Source organism: Astyanax mexicanus, unplaced genomic scaffold, assembly GCF_023375975.1.
Source record: "Astyanax mexicanus isolate ESR-SI-001 unplaced genomic scaffold, AstMex3_surface scaffold_32, whole genome shotgun sequence".
In the NCBI taxonomy this organism is placed as follows: domain Eukaryota; kingdom Metazoa; phylum Chordata; class Actinopteri; order Characiformes; family Acestrorhamphidae; genus Astyanax; species Astyanax mexicanus.
This window is the reverse complement of record NW_026040042.1, coordinates 2,824,215-2,848,568: the sequence shown is the minus strand read 5'-3', so window position 1 is coordinate 2,848,568 and position 24,354 is coordinate 2,824,215. Positions and strand designations below refer to the sequence as shown.

Below are 24,354 nucleotides of genomic sequence, written 5' to 3'. Positions count from 1 at the left end.
TTTTACAGATATGCTGTCTTTTATTTCTACTGAATTTGATCATTTTATTATTGCTGGTGATTTTAACATTCACATTGATATTCCCAAGGATAATTATGCCAGAGAACTCTATGGGCCCTATTTTAACCAGCAGCTTAGGGAAGAGTAAAGTTATTTTATTCTTTATTCTGTTTATTGTTTATATAAAAACTGGGTTTGCAACACTGAATATTAATCAAGCAATCGATTATTTACACCGGAGGGGGACCCTCATTTACAGTTTAAAAGGGATTAAAAATATTTTAAAAAATAGAAATAAAAACTGACATTTACTATAGATGAATAAAATATATAAAAGGAAAAATATGACATTTTAAAAACATCATAAAAATTGACATAAAACGTAAAGAATTTATATCTTATGAAGAAAATAATAATAGCAGTGAAAGTAAAGTAATATATATATATATATATATAATTTGATTAATAAAATAATTCAAATAATTAAAATGAATAAAAAATAAATTATATAAAATATAAACTCATTAAACACAATCACAGGCTTTCTGCGCAGAATAATAAAAGTTCTAGTTAGTTTCAGTTTCAAATCATGAAAGCAGCTCATCAAAACCTCAACCTCTCCTTTATATTTGACCTTATTTGATGAACTTACAGGTCCTTACTTGTTTTTATTTAATTGAACTGAGTTTTATATTGTTTGTAGCCTCGCGCTGAATTCAGTGAAGCCAGAAAGATTAGGAACAAGAAAAGGCAGATAAATGACATGACAGCTGAACTTTTTGTGAGCAGAGTGTGCTCTGCACCATGCAAACCATCAGACTCTGTAGATACTCTGCTGGATAGTTTTAACTCAAAAACTGCTAGAGTTTTAGATGAGATTGCACCAGTTAGAGTTAAAACCATGCCATGCAAGCAGAAAGCTCCATGGAGAAATGATGCTGCAGTTCAGCTCCAAAAGAGAGAATGCAGAAAGGCTGAGCGCAGATGGCGAAAAACCAAGCTTCACATTCACAAAGAAATTTTTAAAGATAGACTGCGTGATTACAATAAAATAATGTGCACATCTAGACAATCCTACTTCTCCAGCATTATCAACAATAATATTAACAATAGCAAAGTTCTTTTCACTGTGGTTGACAGACTAACTAACTCACCTACATATATGACCTCTGAGCTAGTTTCAACTGAGAGATGTAATGAGTTTGCAAAAAAATTTGAATACTAAAATACACAATATCAGACAAGCCATCAGTACACCTATATCCACCGATGAGCCCATGTGCTCTCCAAAACCATGCAAAAGCATCATAGTCAAAATGTCCCAATTTACCACTATTAATGAAGAAGTTTTAATTGATACAGTGAGTAACTTTAAATCATCCACTTGCAGTCTTGATACATTACCAACCAAGTTTTTTAAGAATGTTTTTTACTCAATATCAGCAGACAATCTTCAAATAGTAAGTACCTCACTCATGTCGAGTGTTTTTCCAAATGCATTAAAAACAGCCGTTGTGAAGCCTCTCTTAAAAAAGAAACATTTAGATACAAACTTATTAAACAATTACAGGCCGATCTCTAATCTACCATTCATTGGAAAAATTATGGAAAAAATTTTCTTCAAGCAAGTTATGCACTTTCTGTCCATAAATAAATGTCTAGACCAATTTCAGTTAGGTTTCCGGCCCAATCATAGTACTGAGACTGCGCTAATTAAGGTTATCAATGACATTCGCTTAAACACAGACTCAGGAAAAATGTCTATTCTACTACTGCTTGATCTCAGTGCTGCTTTTGACACCATTGACCACAACATTCTCATAGATAGACTTGAGAACCGGGTTGGACTTTCTGGAACTGTCCTAAAATGGTTCAGTTCATACCTTCATGGAAATACTTTGTGTAAATGTAAAATAATGTTTCTGTGAGACTGTGCAAGTGACCTGTGGTGTACCCCAGGGTTCAATTCTTGGGCCACTCTTATTTAATTTATATATGATTCCTCTGGGTGAGATCATGCGTGACTATGGGATATCTTACCACAGCTATGCAGATGACACTCAGATCTACATGGCCCTCTGCCCAAACAACTATGCTCCCATTGACTCACTGTGTAAATGTCTTGAGCAGATAAATAAATGGATGGGACAGAACTTTCTGCAGTTGAATAAAGATAAAACAGAGATTATTTTATTTGGGAATAGTAATGAGAGGCACAGACTAGCTGCCTATCTGGATTCAAAAAGCCTAAAATCTAAAGAACTAGTGCGAAATCTTGGTGTACAAATGGACTCTGATCTCACTTTTAACAGTCATGTCAAAGCCGTCACCAAATCAGCATTTTATCACCTCAAGAACATAAATAAGATCAGAGATTTTCTGTCTACAGCAGACCTGGAGAAACTCATCCACGCCTTTATTTCTAGTAGGATTGATTACTGTAATGGACTCCTAACTGGACTCCCAAAAAAGACCATCAAACAGCTTCAGCTGATTCAGAATTCAGCAGCCAGAGTTCTGACTAGGAGTAAAAGAAGGGAGCACATCACCCACATCCTTAAATCCCTACTCTGGATACCAGTATGACTTTATAAATGACTTTAAGGTTCTGTTACTGGTCTATAAATGTCTTAATGGTGCAGGACCAGCATATTTATCTGATGTTCTCCAGCAGTATGAGCCGAGCAGAACTCTCAGATCATCAGGAACTGGTCAGTTAGAGCTGGCTAAAGTAAAAACTGAACATGGAGAGGTAGCGTTTAGCTACTACAATGCTCTTAAATGGAACCAGTTAACAGAGAGCATTAGAAGAGCACCAACAATAAACACTTTTAAATCCAGACTGAAAACCTACATGTTTGATCAGGCCTTCAGCTTAGCTTAAAACACTGCAGCTCCGCCCACTTTTATTCTGTAACGGCACTTTTGTATCATGTTTTATTCATGCTTTATTCTTATTTTATTTTTTATTTCCAATTCCTTGTTGTTCTTTTACATGTTTTTAAATGTTACTTCTATTTGTTTTAATCATGTTTGAATCAATCATGCTTTATTCACCCAACAACACTCCAACCTGCAATGATTAAAATTTATTACATGGAACATACATGGAATCGGCTCCCAAGAGAAAAAAACTAAAATACTCCTCCATCTCAGCCGTTTAAAAGCAGATATATACCTTCTACAAGAAACTCACCTAACAGAATCAGATCAACATAAACTGAAATCAGTAGAACACAATCATATATTTACAGCCAATTATAGCTCTAGACAAAGAGGTGTAGCCATTTTAATACATACCAAAATCACATTCACACACAATACTACAATCACAGACCCAGATGAAAGATTTATCATCATAAATATCACCATTAACAACCACACTTTTACCATTGCTAACATCTACAGACCAAATATTGACAATCCCTCATTTTTTCATGACTTTTTTACACAATTTTCCTCACTATCGAACTATTCAATCATGATTGGAAGCGATTTTAATGCAGTTATAGATTCATCTTTAGACCAATCAGTTCATACTCAGAACACACGCAACTGGAATTCCACTGAAATAATAAAACAGTACATGCAGGATTTTGGTCTTGGTGAGGGGTGGCGACAAAATCATCCAACAACCAAAGAATTCACATTTTACTCAGCAGTACATAAATCATATTCATGCATTGATTATTTTCTAATTATTAATTCAATTTTCTCAAACATTGTACATATATAAATTCACCCTATCACAATAAGTGACCATGCACCTCTCTCAATGATATGGAATTCAAACCAACAACATAAACAGACCTTTAGATGGCACTTTAACACATCACTACTTAATGATCAAGAATTCGACAGCTATATAAAAAGAGAGTGGGCATCGTTCCTAGAAATAAATGATTCTTCAGACATATCACCAACACTTTTATGGGAGACTGGCAAAGCGGTTCTAAGAGGAAAAATAATATCATATGCCACATTTAAACAGAAGAAAGAAACAGAACATGAGGTAAAGTTAGAATAAAAAATTAAAGAATATAAGTAGAATAAGTATATCTGTAGAAAAGCAAAAAGAACTTCGGCAACTAAGATATGATCTAAATTAATTAAAAAACAAGAAAACTAAATTCTTATTACAAAGATTCAGACATGAAAACACTGAATACTCAAATAAATCTGGAAAATATTTAGCAAATCTCATTAAGTGTAATAAAAGATAAAACAATTATTCCAACCCTAAAAAAGTCAGCAGGGAAAATAGTACAGAGACCTGATGAAATTAACAACACCCTTTAAAGATTTTTTTTTTTTAAGTATATTCATCAGACAATGAAACCAACTTAGATGAAATCAGTAACTTCCTGGACCACATCAAACTGCCTAAATTAACCAAAAAGCAAAAACATACACTTGAAATATCATTATCTCCAGAAGAATTCTACAAAGCCCTAAAACACATTCCTAACAATAAAGCTCCAGGACCTGACGGATTCCCTGCTGAGTTTTATAAACACTATTGGTCATCCCTATCTCAACTGTTTTACAGAATGATATCAGAAATTAAACAAAATGCAAAACTACCAACAAACATGAATACTGCAATCATCTCCCTTCACCTTAAACCAAACAAAGACCCTACCCTACCATCCAGCTACAGACCATTATCATTAATAAATACAGACACAAGAATAATCAGCAAGGCTCTAGATAACAGAATAGAAACAATAATCCATAATTTAATACATCCTGATCAAACTGGATTTCTCAAGGGTCGACATTCATCCACCAATATGTGCAGATTAGTAAACATAATAGATCACACCTCTCACCAGAACATACCAACAGCAGTTGTAACCCTGGATGCAGAGAAAGCCTTTGATAGAGTGAAACTGGAAACTCTTATTCACCACACTGCACAAACTCGGGTTTGGAGAATCATTTATTAATTGGATACAGATTTTATACACTGCACCTAAGACCACAGTCAACACCAATGGAGTAATATCTCAACTTTTCACACTACACCGGGGGACTAGACAAGGATGCTGTCAGCCCGCCGACTCCACCCTCTCCTGCCCAACAGCGCTTGGCTTCACCGTAGTTTTAATCACCGGCCCCACCCTGAGCACCTGAACTTTATTACCAGCTCTATAAAGGAGCTCCAGTTAAGAGACTCTCTGCGAAGTCTTAGCATTTCATTTGAACTCTAAGCTCTGAGCATTATATTCGTATTGTTTTTCTGGTAGTCTGACCTCTAGCCTTGTTTATTTACTTCGTCTCAGCCTTTTCCTCTGAATACCCTGTTTGCCTGTGATTCGACACGTGCCTGTCTTTTGGATTGTTTATTTGAATAAACCCAGTCTGCATCTGCATTCATTCTCTTTACAGATGCTCACTCTCTCCTTATCTATTCTCTATCTTCATAGAACCGCTAGCAGGAGCGATACATCAAAACACAAACATTAAAGGAATCCAAACACCCAACATGCAACATAAAATCAGTCTATATGCAGATGATATCTTACTATTTCTACAAAAAACAGTTATTTCAATAAAAGAAACAATCCAAACAATCGGAAATTATTCAAAAATATAAGAGTATTCAATCTATTGGTCAAAATCTGCAGTTCTCCCAATAAACATAAATAAACCTGATGTTAAACTGAAAACACTACCCACCCCCATGTGCACTAATTCACATATCTGGGTGTGAGGGTCTCCCCCAGCTGTCAGAGTTGTTTAAACTCAATTTAAACTCATTAAACTAAATCAATAAGTGATGATCTCTGCCGTTGGACAACACTTCCCCTTTTACTTGCTGGCAGAATTGCTACACTTAAAATGACAGTATTACCAAAAATCAATTATTTATTTTCAATGATTCCCATTCAGCCCCACCCACCTGGTTTCAAACTCTTAATACCACAACAACTGAATATTACTGGAAAAATAAACCACCCAGAATCAAACTCACCACATTACAGAACTCAAAATCACATGGTGGCCTAGAGGCACCAAACTTCCACCATTATTTTCACAAGATAACAAACTCTGTACTCACACCACCCAGACATTCACCCATCTGGAACAACCCGGACTTCATCATTGATAAAAAAACACTAAACTACCCACTTTGAATCGAAAAGGGGATCACACGCCTCAAACACATGTATCACAATACCACCTTAATTTCACTACCACAATTAACACAGAAATACGGCATTGGGAGAACTCAATTTTTACAATACCACCAGTTAAGATCAATCATCTGTTCAAAAATCACCCCAATCACATTAGACCTGCCTTCAACAATTTCAGAATTTCTTAGCATTACTACAACAAATAAAATATTATCCAAAATATATAAAATAATATCTCAATTAAATCTTACTATTAGCTTACCGTGCAAACAATGGGAAGAAGATTTATCATTAACTCCTAATGTCGATTTCTGGGTCCAGGTGTGTAATAATAATCACAACATGATCAAAAACACTAACTTACAACTCATCCAGTATAAAGTTATTCACAGAGTTCACTACACCACACATAAAATGTATAAAATGGGATTCACTATCTCACCAATTTGTACACAGTGCAATCAAAACACAGTTGATAATTATATGCACGCTATGTGGCACTGCACACCCGTTAACCAGTTCTGGAAAGAAGTTATCACCCTCCTATCTCATGCCCTCACCACCCAAATCCACCCAACACCATCACTCTGCCTACTAGGAGACACATCACCCACTAACACAACACCACAAAACAATAGAATAATCTTAATGTCACGAGTCATCGCCAAGAATATCATCCTCATAAACTGGAAAACAAAAAATAACATTAACATCAATCACTGGAAGAACCTATTAACAGACTATCTCTCTCTAGACACTCAGAACCCACCAAAAACACAGATTCAGATCCAATTTGGACACATCTAATTCAAACATTACAGTAAATCACAATAATCCCACACAAGATAAACTGTAGCAAAACCATTAGTTAAAATTGCACATAACTTCATGATTCTGTTTTCTGTTTAGCTATATTTTTGTGTATATATGTATGTATCTTTCTTTCCTATTTTTTCTCTTTTCTTTTTTTCTTTCTCTGTTTTGTCTGTTTGTTTGTTTGTTTTTTCTCCCCCTGTAGCCCCTTCTGCATCTCACTCCCTCCAACCCTACACTCCCCAACTATATTAAATGTGTATATGTATATGTAAATTAAACAAATAAATGAATAAACATTAAAGTATTAATAGTCCTCTGAAGAGGGGGGTGGTGGTGGTCAAAAAAAAAAAGAAAATCAGACATTGCTTTTGAAGTGTGGTTCAGCAGAATCATTTTAACCCTAAACTAATAAAACTACCTCTGACCATGTGCACATAAATATAGATCTCTCACTTAACAATACTAAATAATCTTATTCTAATTTCACCCTCATAAAGAGAAATACACTGAGCAGCATGTTCTCTGTGGAAAAGTGTTCTATTCTGAGCTCTTTATCAGAAGTACATGCATGTCTGTTTATCTGAATTTAAGTTCAGTGTTAGTTTAATCTGCAGTGTGAGATTCAGCTAAATGAATGATCATGTCTTGCTTTAATAATTGATGAAATAATCACTGAAAATTTTCTGTAACCAATTTATTGATAAAGAAATTAGAGTTAGTTTGTGTGTGTGTGGAGGATATGTAGCATCGTTAAGCATCTTCAGCTTCACTCATTTTAATTCATTTTAATTCAGTAAATAATATATATATTTACTAGATGTATTTTAATTAAACAAGGATTGTATAACTATTATGGGATAAAGCATAATTATCTCAAATATATACTAATAGGGGTGTGTGTGTTTATATGCCAGTGTTTCTAATGGATTATCATTTCTCTCTCAGGCTGTGGGAGTGTAATCTATCAGATAAAAGCTGTGCAGATCTGGCCTCAGTTCTCAGCTCAAACTCCTCAACTCTGAGAGAACTGAACCTGAGTAATAATAAACTGCAGGATTCAGGAGTGAAGCTGCTCTCTGCTGGACTGAAGAATCCACACTGTAAACTGGAGAAACTGTGGTAAGATCATCAAAATACAACAAACAGAGAATCTCACACACACACACACACACACACTAACACTCCCACTCACTCTAACACACACCACTACACACACACACACACACACACTAACACACACATGCTTTAAAGGTACTTTAATAAAGTAAGTGGTGGTATGATGTGTTTAATACTCTGCTGGATATACATAATGATTGATTTAGGCTTCATTAGGGGCTAAGGGATTTTAACAGGTAAACTCAATAAAGGATTGTTTATTAGCTGATCAGTTGGATCTGGTGGAAAATACACAATTTTAGGGCAGAGATCAGGGTTAAGAAACTGCTTTAAACTACCAACATAAAGTACTGTACTACATTCTGGCTATCCTCTACATCCAGCTTCTAGATATCTAGTTATTTAAATGAATTGTTGTTCATTATAGCTTACAGTAAGTCCTGCGATCTTAAATTAATAAACACAGTTTGAAAATGAAATAGTGATTAGCTGATCAGGTACATCAGGGCAAGTTGAACATTACATATATAGTTTATTTTTTTCTTAAACCTTAACTCCCTATCTATCTAATTCCAAAAGTTAAGCTAACTGACTAACACAGCTGCAGTTTATTAATCACACAGTGGGTTTGATCTGTGTGTTTTGATTCAGAGACGTGTCTTTTTAACCAGCTATCAGAAACAGTGTCACCACAGTTTACATGGTTAGCTCTTTTACCTTTCTTTTAGAAAAATCTCTGTATATCCAGATCTGTTTTAACATCAGCTGATTCTGTACCTCGCTTCTAAATCTCACAGCGAGGGGGAGGGGCTTCCCTCCCACCAGCACACTGACTCTCCTCCGTGCGCCGCAAAACCAGCAAGCTGATTGGCTGCTTCCAATGAGGGGCGGAACTTAAAAAAAGATTTCCTATTTTCACAGCGGTCACTCACTCCTCATTAAAAGTACAGCTGAGTAAAACTATATCATTTTTTTGGGGGAAAAATTTATATCCGCCAAAAATGTATATCCCGATTTATTCCTTAATTTCGGTCGATACGACATAATTTCCATAATATTTCGATATAAATACTCTGAAGGCCTCAGAAAAACTGCTAGGAATAAATGTAATTGTCACGAATGAGGATGGAGGGATGGACGTAAGTGCACAATATTGTTTATTTAAACAAACTAGATTATAAAAACAGAAAACAAAACACGGGTAGCGCAATAACTCAAAAAAACAAGATAAGGATATAAATCTAACTAAGACAAAGACTAGAAAAACTGAGGAAACACGAAACTCTAAATATAACTCTAAACATAAAATAACCTGAGAACACAAAGATAACAACCTGAACAAACTTGGAACACTTACATACAGAGGACAAGGATACAAATGAGACAAGAGGTTACAGCACTAATGGCTAGGGCAGGGCTAGGGCGGAGACAAGGACAAAAACACAACAATAGCACATGGCTGGGACACATGACAGGAAAACAGAGGGGCAGGAGCACAATAGACCAAATGAGGGAGACAGACATGGGCTAAACTGTGACATTACCCCCCCTCAACGGCGCCACTACCAGAGGCGCCGAGAGAGAGGGAACAGAAAAACAAGACAAGGCTAGACAAGACCAGAGAAAGAACACAGGGGCAGGAACTGAGACAGGAGACTAGACAGGAGAAACATACTGGAACTGGAATGGAGACTGGGGAGGTGGAAAAAACAGAGACTGGACAGGGGACGAGAACTGAGACTGGACAGAGGGCTGTACATTGGGCAGGGATGCAGAAAGGGCAGGGGACATGAACAAAGACTGGACAGGGGACGGAGACTGGACGAAAGACTGGACAGGGGACGGAGACCGGACGAAAGACTGGACAGGGGACGGAGACCGGACGAAAGACTGGACAGGGGACGGAGACCGGACGAAAGACTGGACAGGGGACGGAGACTGGACAGGGGACGGAGATTGGGACCTAGACTGGGCAAGGGGCTTAGACTGGACAGAGGACTTGGGCTGGACAAACTGGGTCTGGACAAGACAGGGCGATGGAACCGGGACAAATACACTTACTGGGACTGACACAAATACGGTGACCGGGATGGGAACAGAAAAACCACCGGGGACAGGAAAGGAAACAAACACAGACACTGGGACCAGGACAGGGAGAGACATGGGAACAAACAAAACTTGGGGATGCCCAGGACTGGCTAAAGTCTGTGGGGTAGTTAGAGGGGCCAGCCTGGGCACAGTTCTTGGGCAGAGGTCCGGGGGCCTTGGGGCGGGCCTAGGAGCCCGTGACCTGGGAGCAGGCCTGGGGATAGGCCTGGGGGCATACAAAGTTCTGGGAGTGGGCACAGGGTCAGAGGCGGCCGGAGCCGCGGGCACAGGGTCAGAGGCGGCCGGAGCCGCGGGCACAGGGTCAGAGGCGGCCGGAGCCGCGGGCACAGGGTCAGAGGCGGCCGGAGCCGCGGGCACAGGGTCAGAGGCGGCCGGAGCCGCGGGCACAGGGTCAGAGGCGGCCGGAGCCGCGGGCACAGGGTCAGAGGCGGCCGGAGCCGCGGGCACAGGGTCTGGAGCAGTGGGTACCACGTGGGCGGCAGGCACTGCTGGTGCTGGAGCTGAGGCTGGAGCAGCGGGAGCTGCTGGCGCTGGAGCTGAGGCTGGAGCAGCGGGAGCTGCTGGCGCTGGAGCTGAGGCTGGAGCAGCGGGAGCTGCTGGCGCTGGAGCTGAGGCTGGAGCAGCGGGAGCTGCTGGCGCTGGAGCTGAGGCTGGAGCAGCGGGAGCTGCTGGCGCTGGAGCTGAAGCAGCGGGAGCTGCTGGTGCTGGAGCTGAAGCAGCGGGTGCTGCTGGTGCTGGAGCTGGAGCAGCAGGTGCTGGAGCTGGAGCTGGGGCAGCAGGTGCTGGAGCTGGAGCTGGGGCAGCAGGTGCTGGAGCTGGAGCTGGCTGTAGAGCTCAGGCAGCGGCGGGTGCAGCTTGGGCAGGCTCGGAGGGTTCCAACCCGAGGAAAGGCGCTGGGAGCGGAATATCTCCTCGGATTTGCTCGGCGAGGAGCCGGAGAAATTCAAGGTCCGCCTTCCGAGTAGCATGCCACTGTGCTACGTCCATATTTAGGTTGAGTCTTATGTCACGAATGAGGATGGAGGGATGGACGTAAGTGCACAATATTGTTTATTTAAACAAACTAGATTATAAAAACAGAAAACAAAACACGGGTAGCGCAATAACTCAAAAAAACAAGATAAGGATATAAATCTAACTAAGACAAAGACTAGAAAAACTGAGGAAACACGAAACTCTAAATATAACTCTAAACATAAAATAACCTGAGAACACAAAGATAACAACCTGAACAAACTTGGAACACTTACATACAGAGGACAAGGATACAAATGAGACAAGAGGTTACAGCACTAATGGCTAGGGCAGGGCTAGGGCGGAGACAAGGACAAAAACACAACAATAGCACATGGCTGGGACACATGACAGGAAAACAGAGGGGCAGGAGCACAATAGACCAAATGAGGGAGACAGACATGGGCTAAACTGTGACAGTAATGCAATGGAAATCTGTACCTGCTACTGTCTGAACGTTGTATTTAAGTTTTTGAAGCCTCCTCTCACAAAAACTATAGAATAATATAACACTTAATATAATAAAACATTTCTAAATAAATCAATGCTCACTATTATTTGCATATAGCAAAATAAAAACATGACATCCCTTTCAAACATAAACCTATAACCTATATACATATTACCAATATAAATAACTTTAAATTATAACAAAGGCTTCTTATTCTTTTGTAAACAAATTTAACAGATCAAAATAAAAATGCTTCAACCAGGATAACGAATGCAAAAAGCCTTCATACACATAAAAGGAACATGATATCCCAGTAAAATAATCAAACCTATAGACTTTATCAACTATAAATAACTCAGTTACAACATAAACTACAAAATCGCTTCAGCCAGAATAAGGAAAATATTGTATGTAGCGGAACCGGTCAGTTAGGCTCGGTTTGGCTTCATCATGGGACATTTTAGATGCAGAGTGGAGCGGATCCGAACCTAGCCTAGAAAATGTCTTCCTTTGTTTTTTTTGTTATCATTCTATTTTTTGACGTGTGTACTTGTGTGTATCTGTATATAAGTTCCTGGAACAGTCTAATTCCCCCAGGCAGAGTAAAACTTTTTTATTTTATGTTCTGCAGTTACATTATTATATTAATTTATCTACATTATATTGAAGTCTAAAATTAACTTGTAGGTCTGTCGGTGTTTTTCCTTTTTATTCAGAGCTTTTGCACAGCGTTGTTTTAATGGGGCTTTTTACTGTTAAAATCCACCATCTACAGGCGGCCGCATGTAACTGCAGCAAGCATGCTGGTGAAAAAGAAGCCAAATTCAGCCTCGTGCTCAATTTACCAAACTGAAAACAACAATATTATATAATTTAATAATTATGTATATGTAAAATAATTTTTTAGCATTAACAAATGAACTATAAATAGCTGTAGTTGAGCCTGTTTAGCTTGGTCAGAACGGCCGGATGAACTGGCCGGCCTCCAGCATTACATATAGCAGCAGAGGCTCCAGCTGATGATGTTAATCCTCCATAATACACTTTTCCAATTTGGCCACGTGCCTCTTACCTCCCTACGCCCCCACATCAAAAAGGGGTCAAAATAGACTCGCAAACAAAATGTAGGAACCCAAAGCAGGGAATGTATTGCAAAAAGAAAAATGGATCATAGAACACAAAGAAAAGTGGTGTTGCAAAAGATTTATCCTGAAAATTATTACAAGTGAAAAACAGTAACTTGTGTTCTCTTATTTGTTTGCAATATCAGATTATTAAGCAACTTGTGGATTTTTTTTTTTCGTGATTGTTTTATTAAGACCCCAATTTGACTCCTCAACTCTGAGAGAACTGAACCTGAGTAATAATGAACTGCAGGATTCAGGAGTGAAGCTGTAGTAGTTTCTGTAACACTATAGGAGAGAAATTTCTTCCACACAAAGTAACAGAGTGATTTATTTATTCATCTTTAACTCAGAGATTTTACAGATCCTGTGATCCGCAGGATTCTCCTGCATATTGATTGTGTCTCCCTGACAGCAACAAATCATGTACAGTAACCCGCAAATCAGTATATTGAGCTGCTCATGCACATTTTTGTGCAACAGAGCGAGAGAGTGATGAACATTCAGGTGTGTTCTTGAGCTCAGTAGAACTATCAGTGTTCTCTGTGGGTGGAATTTACACTGCTCTCTTTGGCAGTGTTTAATGTAGTTCTACAGGTCAATAGCAGAGGGTTGGAATGCAGGGCATATAAAATCCCATACTAATGCCTGTCTTACCCTGTGTTTGTCTATATGATGTTAATGACTGCAAGACATGTTAATATATGTTTACAGGTTTGATTCTTTCACAGGTATAGTTAAGCTTATTTATACTTGCTCCTACAACATTGTTAGGAGCTAGTGGGGGTTGGGTGTATGGGGGGGGGTTGATCTTTACACTCCTAGTGTGTGAATATAACTGTACACTCATCTGTTGTACTTTTCACTCCTTCTCTCTGCAGGCTGATCAACTGCAGTATTACAGAAGAAGGCTGTGCTGCTTTAGCTTCAGCTCTGAAATCAAACCCCTCACACCTGAGAGAGCTGAATCTGAACCTCAATAATCCAGGAGAGTCAGGAGAGAAGCTACTCTCTGATCTACAGACGGATCCTCACTTTAAACTGGAAAAACTAGAGTGAGTTACTGAATTACTGTCTCTGAAACACACACACACACACACACAATTGATGGTCACGTACAGCATTTTGGAGTTGGGTCTAGGTTAACTTGGTAATATTGTATACAGTGAATTGGTAGAATGTTACACAAAATGCACCAATAATGGGGATTTTGATTTGATGAAATAAAATCAGTATGTTTGGATGGGTTACATCACATGTAGCAGCCCTTGGCATCAGATAAATCGCAGAGAGTCTCTAACGGGTGCTTGTATTTATTTCGAGTCTTTCAATCCAGTAGATGGACTTCAAGTATGTCTCTATCTCTGATGAACACCGTAATGAGCACCGTGAAAACTATAAAATATAAAACAGAAACAAAAAATACACTTTACACATAAATGCAAGTTACATGACTAACAACAATGTAGAATCAGACACGAAATAAGCACTCAAAAAGATACATTTACACCAGTCTAGCATACATTTGTGAAACAGAGTGCTTATACTTAGCATTGCAGAGTCTAGCTTAATTAGGGAAAATATAAGCTACAATATAACACAAATAACACACTTTGATAGCTTATTTCACACTTTGACATATAATCAACTGCAACATACCTCGCTCCGCATACCAAGGGTGCAAAATTTGATGAAGCTTCTACCTTTGTTGGCTGTGTTTGGCTGTGCTTCTAATAACTAATAAAGCTACATGAGGGAGTTTAGCACAACCTCCAAACTTCTGTACAATCATCCAAATGGTGGAGCAAAAAGACAAAAAATTACTCAATGAAAGATTGAGTTCAGTAAAAAATGAGTTCAACACACACAAGGAACCTTTTAAGGTGAAAAATACTCTCTTTACTGCAGCAGCAACTCCTCACAGCAGCAGCTCTTCCCAGCAGCACCCTCAAAATAGCTCCCTCTCTTAAAGGGGCAGTACCAACTTAGGCAGTAAAGAAACTGAACAGAGGGGGGGGGGGGGGCGTCATTTACATCACAGCATGATCAAGAACTTCCTGTTTCTTAAAGGAAGGAGGTGTTTGATTGACCTGCAGAACAAACCAGATCAGACCATTATTTTTGTGACATTTAGGGTAAAAACAGACCTGTGTGAAACAGAGTGTGTTACTGTGGTTCACAGTCACTGGAAATATTGTATCAACTTCAGTCAAACCTGTTTAACTTTTAAACACAGGATGAACTTCACAGCCTTTTCTCAGTGCAGTGAGAATATATTACTCTCTAAGACTCATTATTGTGACTTTGTGTAGAGAAGCAGCACAATATTAACCGTTTAACTTGTTTAACAAACCAAATATTTTTAATTTCTATAATTAAACATATAATACATTTTTATTTAGTTCTGAATCACCTTGTGTGTGGAACTGTGCTCAGTGAGTTTCAGTCAGACAGAGAATGAGAGTTTTAGATTTAGAGGATTTTATACAATTTCTGTTGCTTGTGGATGTTTTCACAATCTAATAAGGTGAGTGCTAACTGTAAGTGTGTGTTCATGTCTGATCATTCTGTTCTGTTTTCTGCTTTCCAGCTTCTGAAAACCTGACCTGCTCTTATTGGACAATCTGGGCTCTTCATCAGCTCTTCATTCAGCTCTTCTGTGGAGTTTAGAAGCTTCCAAAATGTTCATATGAGCTGTTCAGCAGCTGGAATAGCTGAACTAAACAGTAACAGATCATTATCAGAACAGCTCTAATCTTCTTATCAGAGTGGAAATAGAATCTTGTTGATTTCTATATTGTGGAGTTTAGTAGGAAAGTGGGAGCCTTGTGTGTCAGAAACTGAAATTTTCACAGATGATATTTTAGATTCTTAATTCCTACTGAAAGTCAGTGAGAGGTAGAGCAGCATTTTCAGACTCTTGGGTAAATACCCCGAGCTCTAAATCATTGGCTGTGCTAAAATGTGGTGTGGAATCTGGTTTAGAGAGATCTGAATCTACATATACAGTATAGTACACTTTTATATTCTGTATAGCAGGCAGAGCAGTGAGGGTTAACCAGTCGACAGTGATCAGTTCAGCACTTTCTTATACTTTTATCATGTTGTTTAAATCAATTAGAAATGTGTGGAAACCTTCATACACTGTATAAACTGTATCCACACTCATTATTTTAACTTTTACAGAGCCTTAAAATATGTTTTATTTATTTTTAAGCACTTCTAACCAGAAATAGGAGCTGGAAATTAGCTTCTGCTAGAATTCCTTTATACATTACATAACTTGTATTTTGTGTAACAATGTTTATCTGCATTTTCCCTGTAATATATGTAAATAAATACATAGAGGATAATCAAATCCAATAAGGTCTGTCTTCATTTTCTGAGTCAGAGTTTATTCTGTTGTGTTTAATTATGAAACGTATTAAAGGTTTTATTAAGGTGTGAAGACTGGTATCTGTTTCCCCTCCACAGTGTTAACTGTCTCTTAACTCACTGTAGAAAACACTTTCAGCTTCTATGGAATTTAAATTCATTATTTTAATTTTAATTCATTAAAATTTTAAAATTCATTAAAACAAGACCATTAGAAGAGACTATAGTGTGGAAAAATGTGTTTTATACAGTTTATACAAAGAGACAAACACTGAATCCAAAAGCCTTTTATTTCTATGGGACAGAAGATCAGTGTTTTAACAGCAGTGATGTTCAAATCTGAGTTTTAAATCCTGAATGAAGCAGAAGAAAGTGAGCTGAGTAAAGCAGAGGCTGGTGGTCCTCACTGCTCAGTGTCCTGCTCTCTCCTCAGTGTCCTGCTGACAGTAGGCTGTGTGTAACTGCAGCTGCTGTAGCAGTGTGCAGTCTGGTATTATCTGATATAGCAGGGGGATATAATAGGAACTGGGCCCAACTCCCATTCTAAATATACAGATCTATAAATTATAATAACCCAATAATTCACTCTTGTCAACCGTGCAACATCCTCCTATTGAACACATCCTCATCGACTGTCCTGCCTATAACCATATAAGACAAACCTCCAATTAAAAAAAGAACATTAAAGACCGTTTAGGGGAAAAAAACCCACCAGGGAAGATCTTAAAGTTTTTATCGCATCTTAACCTGAAACACCTACTTTAATACATTTGTAGCTAAATATATTTCCCTTATCGTGCTAGAAACTTTAAACAACTTTGCTCTGTCTGGATATATAAAACCAAGTGTATGCTACAAATAGCCAAATATATGCTGAAGTGGCAATAAAACCCCATCAACCAATCAACCATCAAGATGTTGAGAAAACTATTTCAGGTGTCAGTACCTCATCAAATCACTGAGAATAAAATACAGAGTGTGCAGATCTGTCCTCAAAACTAAATGTATAAAACATATTCTGGTTGGTTTAAATTTTTTACAACTCTGTGTGTATTCTATATATATATATATATATAAGTATTAATATAGTTATTTTTGTTTATTTATTTAGTTATATGTATTTTTAGGATTATTTTATCAATTCCTAAGTACATCTGTTTGTTATTTGAATTTCAGAATATGTATAATTATATTGATTACAAAACATTTCTACGTTTTTGGGTGTAATAGTGAATAACTACTGCATATTTGCAGTGTTGAATGGTTTTTTGTGATTTGATTGAGTACGCTGTTTCGGGGGAGGAGTCGACAAAAACGTTCTTTTATCTTGTTTGTTAATTTTCACTTTGTGAAGCTCTTTGGGAAACACTTCAGTACTGGCTAGTTCTTTTCTTACATTATGCGTTAGCTGCACAACGATCCTGTGTTTCCTTCAGGAAATGCACTTTTCTAGTTTAATAATGGCGTCATCTACAAACTCTAGATCCCACTCTTTTATTAATGATCCAACAAGAATCATATTAAAGTATTAAACTATCTAAACCCAGATCACACCCAGATCACACCTTCCACAACAGACCAGCATATACCAAACTTCATAAAGCCTAAACCCAGACTTTTAAAAGTGTAGAATCTCCTTACAGTTTCTATTTTACAACTGCTAAGAAGCATTTACCAGTACTTTAGATTTTACTTTATCTAAACTCTAAATACAGCACCACACCTCCCTCATACAATTAACCAAACAGGGGTGGGTTTCCCGAAAACGATCAATCTTAGCAAATAATGAACTAACTAACGAATGACGTGAGTAAAGAACGAGCCAGTTCTGCGAGTGTTTCCCAAAGAGCTTCGCAACGTTAAAATTAACGAACGAGGTTAAAGAACGTCTTTGTTGACTCCTCCCCCAAAACAGCGTACTCAATCGATCCACATATATCGATTCAACACTGCCAATATGCAGTATTTATTCACTATTACACCCTAAAAATGTAGAAATGTGTTGTAATCATCAATATTATACATATTCTGAAATTTAAATTACAAAAAGATGTACTTTGGCATTAATAAAATACTCCTAAAGATACATATGACTAAATAAATACTCGAAAATCTAATCTATTTAAAAAAAATTACTTTTTTAAAACGATTATTGTTTATATATATATATATATATATATATATATATATATATATATATATATATATATATATATATATATATATATATGTATAAATAGATATTATACTAATATTATTAATAGTAATTTGGCGAGTAATATTAATTTATTATTATAATTATTAATAATAATATAAAAAATATAATATATAAAAAATATAAAAATAATATAATAATACATATACGTATGTTATATATATTAAACCAACATGAGTATGCTCATCCAATCACCATCTCAGTTGGGTTTAGGTCAGGGGATTGTTAAGCCCACCTTTTTGTTTACTAGATAATTCCATATGCGTCAATTAATAGTTTTCATGGTTTTAATATTAATCCACAATGTAAAAAAAAAAAAAAAAAAACATTGAATGCGACGTGTCCAACTTTTGACTGGTATTTATATATTTGTGAGCTGACACACCCCAGAGTTTGCCCAGATGAACGGCCACAATGTTGGTTAGAATCACCTGATTAAGGAATAATATTAAATATTACCTGCACATTCACCGATACCCTTTACAATACGTGTAGGTGTGATTAAAGACACCGCAGGCGTCCCCTGCACCGGACCTACAGTACCAGGGATTTTCCCAATAGCATGGAAATATATAGTGTTGTGCTGTAATTCCCGGGCTGGTGGGAATTGTGTATAGTTGCGTGTATTCCACAGTAACAGCCTGATTACAGAATCCACGGACTTGCTGACTTTGCAGCTTTGCTTAGACCGTGAGCATCATACAGGAATCTGGATTTTAATAATGTATTCGTGGGTTTGCCCAGTTAGACTACAAGCCACAGACAAAGTTGGCATTATAATATAATATAATATAATATAATATAATATAATATAATATAATATAATATAATATAACTCATTCACTCACTTACTCATCGTCAACCGCTTTATCCTTTAAGGGTCGCGGGGGGGCTGGAGTCTACCAGCCGGCATCGGGCGGAAGGCAGTAGGCTATACTCCCTGGACAGGCCGCCAGTCCATCGCAGGGCAGACAGACACAGACAGACACACAGACACATCCACTCACACACTCACACCTAAGGGGCAGTTTTTAATTTTTATCCGACATCCGAGGTCTTTGGACTGTGGGAGGAAACCGGAGCACCCGCAGACACGGGGAATAATATAATATAATATAATATAATATAATATAATATAATATAATATAATATAATATAATATAATTGATTATAATATAATATAATATAATTGATTATAATTAATAGTAATATATTATAATTGCTTCAACCACGGAAATTAACATTTTTCTCCCTCAAAATTGGCGGTCCCTGGTGTTTAAGGTGCTGAACTGCAAGTCGAGATCCCCTAAAGAAGCTCTCTAAAAATAACGATTGGGTGAGAGCACTCGTTAATCTGCGAGCGAGTTTACGTAGTACTTTAGTTACGCACCGGTTTGGGAAACACTCTTTAATTAACGATCAATCTTAAGTACGAGTTAACGAAGTTAGCGCATTACGAAGCTTTCGGGAAACCCACCCCAGTTCATTTCCTGCACAAAAGCACATTTTGTCATCACAAAAACACAAACACCTGATTAACATCAACTAATTCTTTCAAAACACAAGAACGCATGTTCTCTGTTCCAGAGCTACGTATAGTCAATCACAGTGCAACCACTGTTAAAATAATAAAAGCTACTGACATTACAGAAACAGCATCATGATTGTTGTTTTTAATAACTTTTTTATAAAGAAAGTACTTGAGTATCAAATGTGAGCAACATATTGTCTAAAAGTTGTTAAGTGGTATTTATTTTATAGAACTATAGAGTAGAATAAAAAGTGCACTATAGGACTCTGTGGCGTGGCCTAAACTTTCCCTTCCATTACTTTAACTTTTATAATTTTTACTGTATTTTTGAAACCAGAACTTTTACACTTTTACTTGAGTAAAAGTTGATACTTGATTTGATTCTTCAACTTCTACAGAAGTATTTATATTTTAAACTCTAGTATCTATACTTCTACCTACAGAGTAATGAATGTAAATACTTTTGGCACCTTTGTTCCTCTTCCTTATCCTGACCCAACTCTTCCTCTCTCCCTTGTCCTGGTTTAACTACACCTTTTCCTGGACTAACTATTACTTTCCTTCCATCCAGAGATATTTTCTTTCTTTTTCTCTCTCTCTCTCTATGAGCTCCAATAGCTACACTGGCCACACTCAGTCCAAAACAAATATCCTCTTTTTTATGTGTTCATGTCACTGACAGCATTATATCTAATGATAAAATCCAGTTCCAGCTCTGATTGGCTTATCATAGTCTTTTATTTATTATGAATAATGTGTAAATTCAAAATTGTGTATTAGTTATAATAGATTTACACATGCTATTGTTGTAAAAACAGCAGTTATATACTGTGTTTAAGGTTTGTAACATGAGATATTTAATTTTAGCATGCTGTATTAAAGCAATTGTAAATAAGATAAGTAAAATCCAGAACTGTGTTAGTGGATAATTTAGTTTGTTAATAAAATGTAAGCATGTATTAAACATGCTAATTGAATACATATTGTGTGATCGCTACATGAACTGTATGAACAGTTTAGTCCACAACAGACAGATGTTGAGTTAAGCGTATTTAGAGTTTTGAAAATGTGAATACAGATCAGATAAAAGCATGTTAGTGATTGTAAAAAACTGTAAATAGACCAGAGCTCATGTGGAGCAGATGATGAATGATGAGATAAGAGGAAGCTCTCTGCCTCCCTCTGGTGGTGGAAACCAGTCTAGCAGCAGGTCTGGATTCAGGCTGAGTGGTGGCTCTCTGCCTCCCTCCTGTGGGGGGATGCCAGCTCTCCCTCACAGCTACTGTCTGTAATGATCATGTTTGCAGTGTAAAGAGAGACTTTTAGCATTAATGCTGCCTGTTTATTTCATATATTAATAAAGTGCAGTGTTTAGTTTATTTTACTGTTGTTTCTATGTGTTGATTTTCTAGTGCAGTCTATTGGCTGATCAGCTGCTGGAAGCTCATCATTAATCTATTAAATTAATCTAGCTCTTAGTTACTCTTACAAAAGAATTACTATGGTTTTACTATGATTTTATATAGTAACTGTAGTTATTGCATATATAACCATAACATTACTCTGAACTACTGTGCTTCCTTATGATCACTATGTTTAATTAATGATGCTGCCATAGTTTTACTATTGTAGTTTATAGTTATAGACATAGTTATGTGGTATATGTGATTCTACCATTAAAACTACTGAGACACATAATGCTAATTATTACACTGTCTGTTCAGCTGTTCTGTAGTATAGTATAGTTATTACACAGTTATTATACAGTTATTATACAGTTATTAAACAGTTATTACACAGTTATTGCACAGTTATTAATGATTATCTATTTAACTACTAGGATGATTTATGATGAATATATTATTGACATATTGAAATGTGATGCTGCTGTGATTTTAATATGGTATCATACGGTACAGGTGTTATTATCCTAATGAAATAATTATAATAATTACAGTGGCTTGCAAAAGTATTCATACTTTTTCACGTCATCACCTTACAACCACAAACTTAAATGTATTTTATTTAGATTTTAAATGATAGACCAACACAAAGTATCACATAATTGTGATGTGTAACGAAAATTATGCATGCTGTGATGTGCAAAAGTATTCAGACCCCTTTACTCTGAAACCCCTAAATAAAATCCAGTGCAATCAATTGCCTTCACAAGTCACTTAATGAGTTAATAGAGTTAATCCAGCTGTGTGTAATTTAGTCTCAGTATAAATGCAGCTGTTCTGTGAAGGCCTCAGTGGTTTGTTAGAGAACACTAGTGAACAAACAGCATCATGAAGACCAAGGAACTCACCAGACAGGTCAGAGATAGAGTTGTGGAGAAGAAGTTTAAAGCAGGGTTAGGTTATAAAAACAAATCCCAAGCCTTCAGCATCCCAAGGAACACTGTTCATCAATCCATCATCTAAAAATGAGTAAAAAGGATTCTACAACTGTTTCTACAATCCTACCAAGACATGGCTGTGATTCGAGTGAAAGGTAGCATTACTGAGTACTGATAAAGGGTTATAGGGGTTGAATACTTTTGCACATCACACTTTTCACATTTTTATTTGATTATTATTTTTTTAATTCATATATCATTACACTTTACAATTACATGCATTTTTCTGTTGGTTTATCACTTAAAATCTCAATTAAACACATTTAAGTTTGTGGTTGTAAGGTGGCAAAATGTGAAAAAGTTCAAGGGGTTTGAATACTTTTGCTAGCACAGCTACTATCTAAATATAATATTTTTATACACACTTCAGTTCTAATGTGCTTTAACTCACAATTTGAGACATTAAATCACAGATAATACACAGATGTATTTCACTATATTATACAGATATATACTGTATAAATATGGCAAATCTGCAATATAAGAAGCTGTCAGATAATTTAATGCTTAAAAAAACAACTAAAAGCACTTTAAACTGTATTCTGTATTGGACTGGTAGCCAATAAAGTGAGGCGAGAGCTGGAGTTATATGCTCTCTTTTCTTGGTTCTTGTCAATAATCTGCTTCACTTATAGATGCTGCAGCTTTAAGGTCTTTTGTTGCCAAATATTCTGTTTTTAACCGTTTATCCATGATGTGTAAAACATAGCACAGAAAAACCACTTCAATCAGACTCTGATTAATAACACAACTAGCGTGTTAATCTATTAGCTATATCTGCCTGTGACTGTACTACACCAAACCAATTAACTAACTTAACTTGACTAACTTAACACATGTTTTATTATGCAAATTAATAAACATCTTATCATTTTATTTATTAACTTTGCATCTTAACCATTTCAGACCCTGCTTCTTTTACAATAGACATTATGTGTTCATAGAAACATGTAGTTTCTCTGATTTAGCTATTTATAGGTTTATATTTGAGTAAAATGAACATTGTTGTTTTATTTTATAAACTACAGACAACATTTCTCCCAAATTCCAAATAATAATATTGTCATTTATTTGCAGAAAATGAAAAATAGCTGAAATAACAAAAAAGATGCAGAGCGTTCAGACCTCAAATAACGCAAAAACGCTCTATGTTTTAAGAGTTAAAAAATCAATATTTGCTGAAATAACCCTGTTTTTTTAATCACAGTTTTCATGCTTCTTGGCATCATGTTCTCCTCCACCTGTCTTACACACTGCTTTTGGATAACTTTATTCAAGCAGTTCAGTTTGGTTTGATGGCTTGTGATCATCCATCTTCCTCTTGATTATATTTCATTATATTTTAAATTTGGTAAAATCAAAGAAAATTATCATTTTTAAGTGATCTCTTATTTTTTTTTTCCAGAGCTGTATATTTAAAATGTTTTTTACTTTGCAAAACAGAAAAAATAATAATTTTGCCTCTTTTGCAGTTCCTCTGCTGTCCACTGGGGGAGTGTGAGGTTAAACCACTGCTCTATATGATGAACATATGTGTGACTTACAGTAACCAACTATCACACACTCAACAATGCTGCATTTCCAGTTTTCTTTTTTCATGAAGACATACCTCTCTGAACTCTCTCACACTTGTTTAGTCATGTGTGCTGTGATTGGTCAACCTTTACAGATGTTTCAGCACCTCATAAACCAGTTCATCTGGTTTAAAGAGTAAAAAGTTCAGTAGCGACGTTGGAGAGAGAATCAGAAACAGTGCTTGGAGAGAACACCCTGCCAGGTAATAAACTTTAAATCTGAATTTAATCTGAATTTACTTGATGATTTGAGGACTTTTTAGAAAAGCCGAAATCAGAACACAAACCAACAACTGATAGAACTGCATTTCACACACAACTTTAGGATGAATTGAGCCTTGTGCTGCTTTTACAGGATTAGGTGTCTCTGAAGGAGGAAGATGAGCTCCAAAATGAGTGTCTCTGGGGAACAGGACACACAGGAAGCTGAGAGGTGAGAGAATAATGTGATTGGGTATAAAGTGAAAGGTTTGCTGGAAAGGTTG

The 24,354-nt window shown here is 36.8% G+C and overlaps 1 protein-coding gene across 1 annotated transcript in view; it reads left to right on the top strand.

Moving 5' to 3' along the window:
- The window catches only part of LOC125789903 (NLR family CARD domain-containing protein 3-like), a 335,798-nt gene that overhangs the window by 276,521 nt on the left and 34,923 nt on the right, over positions 1 to 24,354 (top strand). The window lies entirely within an intron of this gene.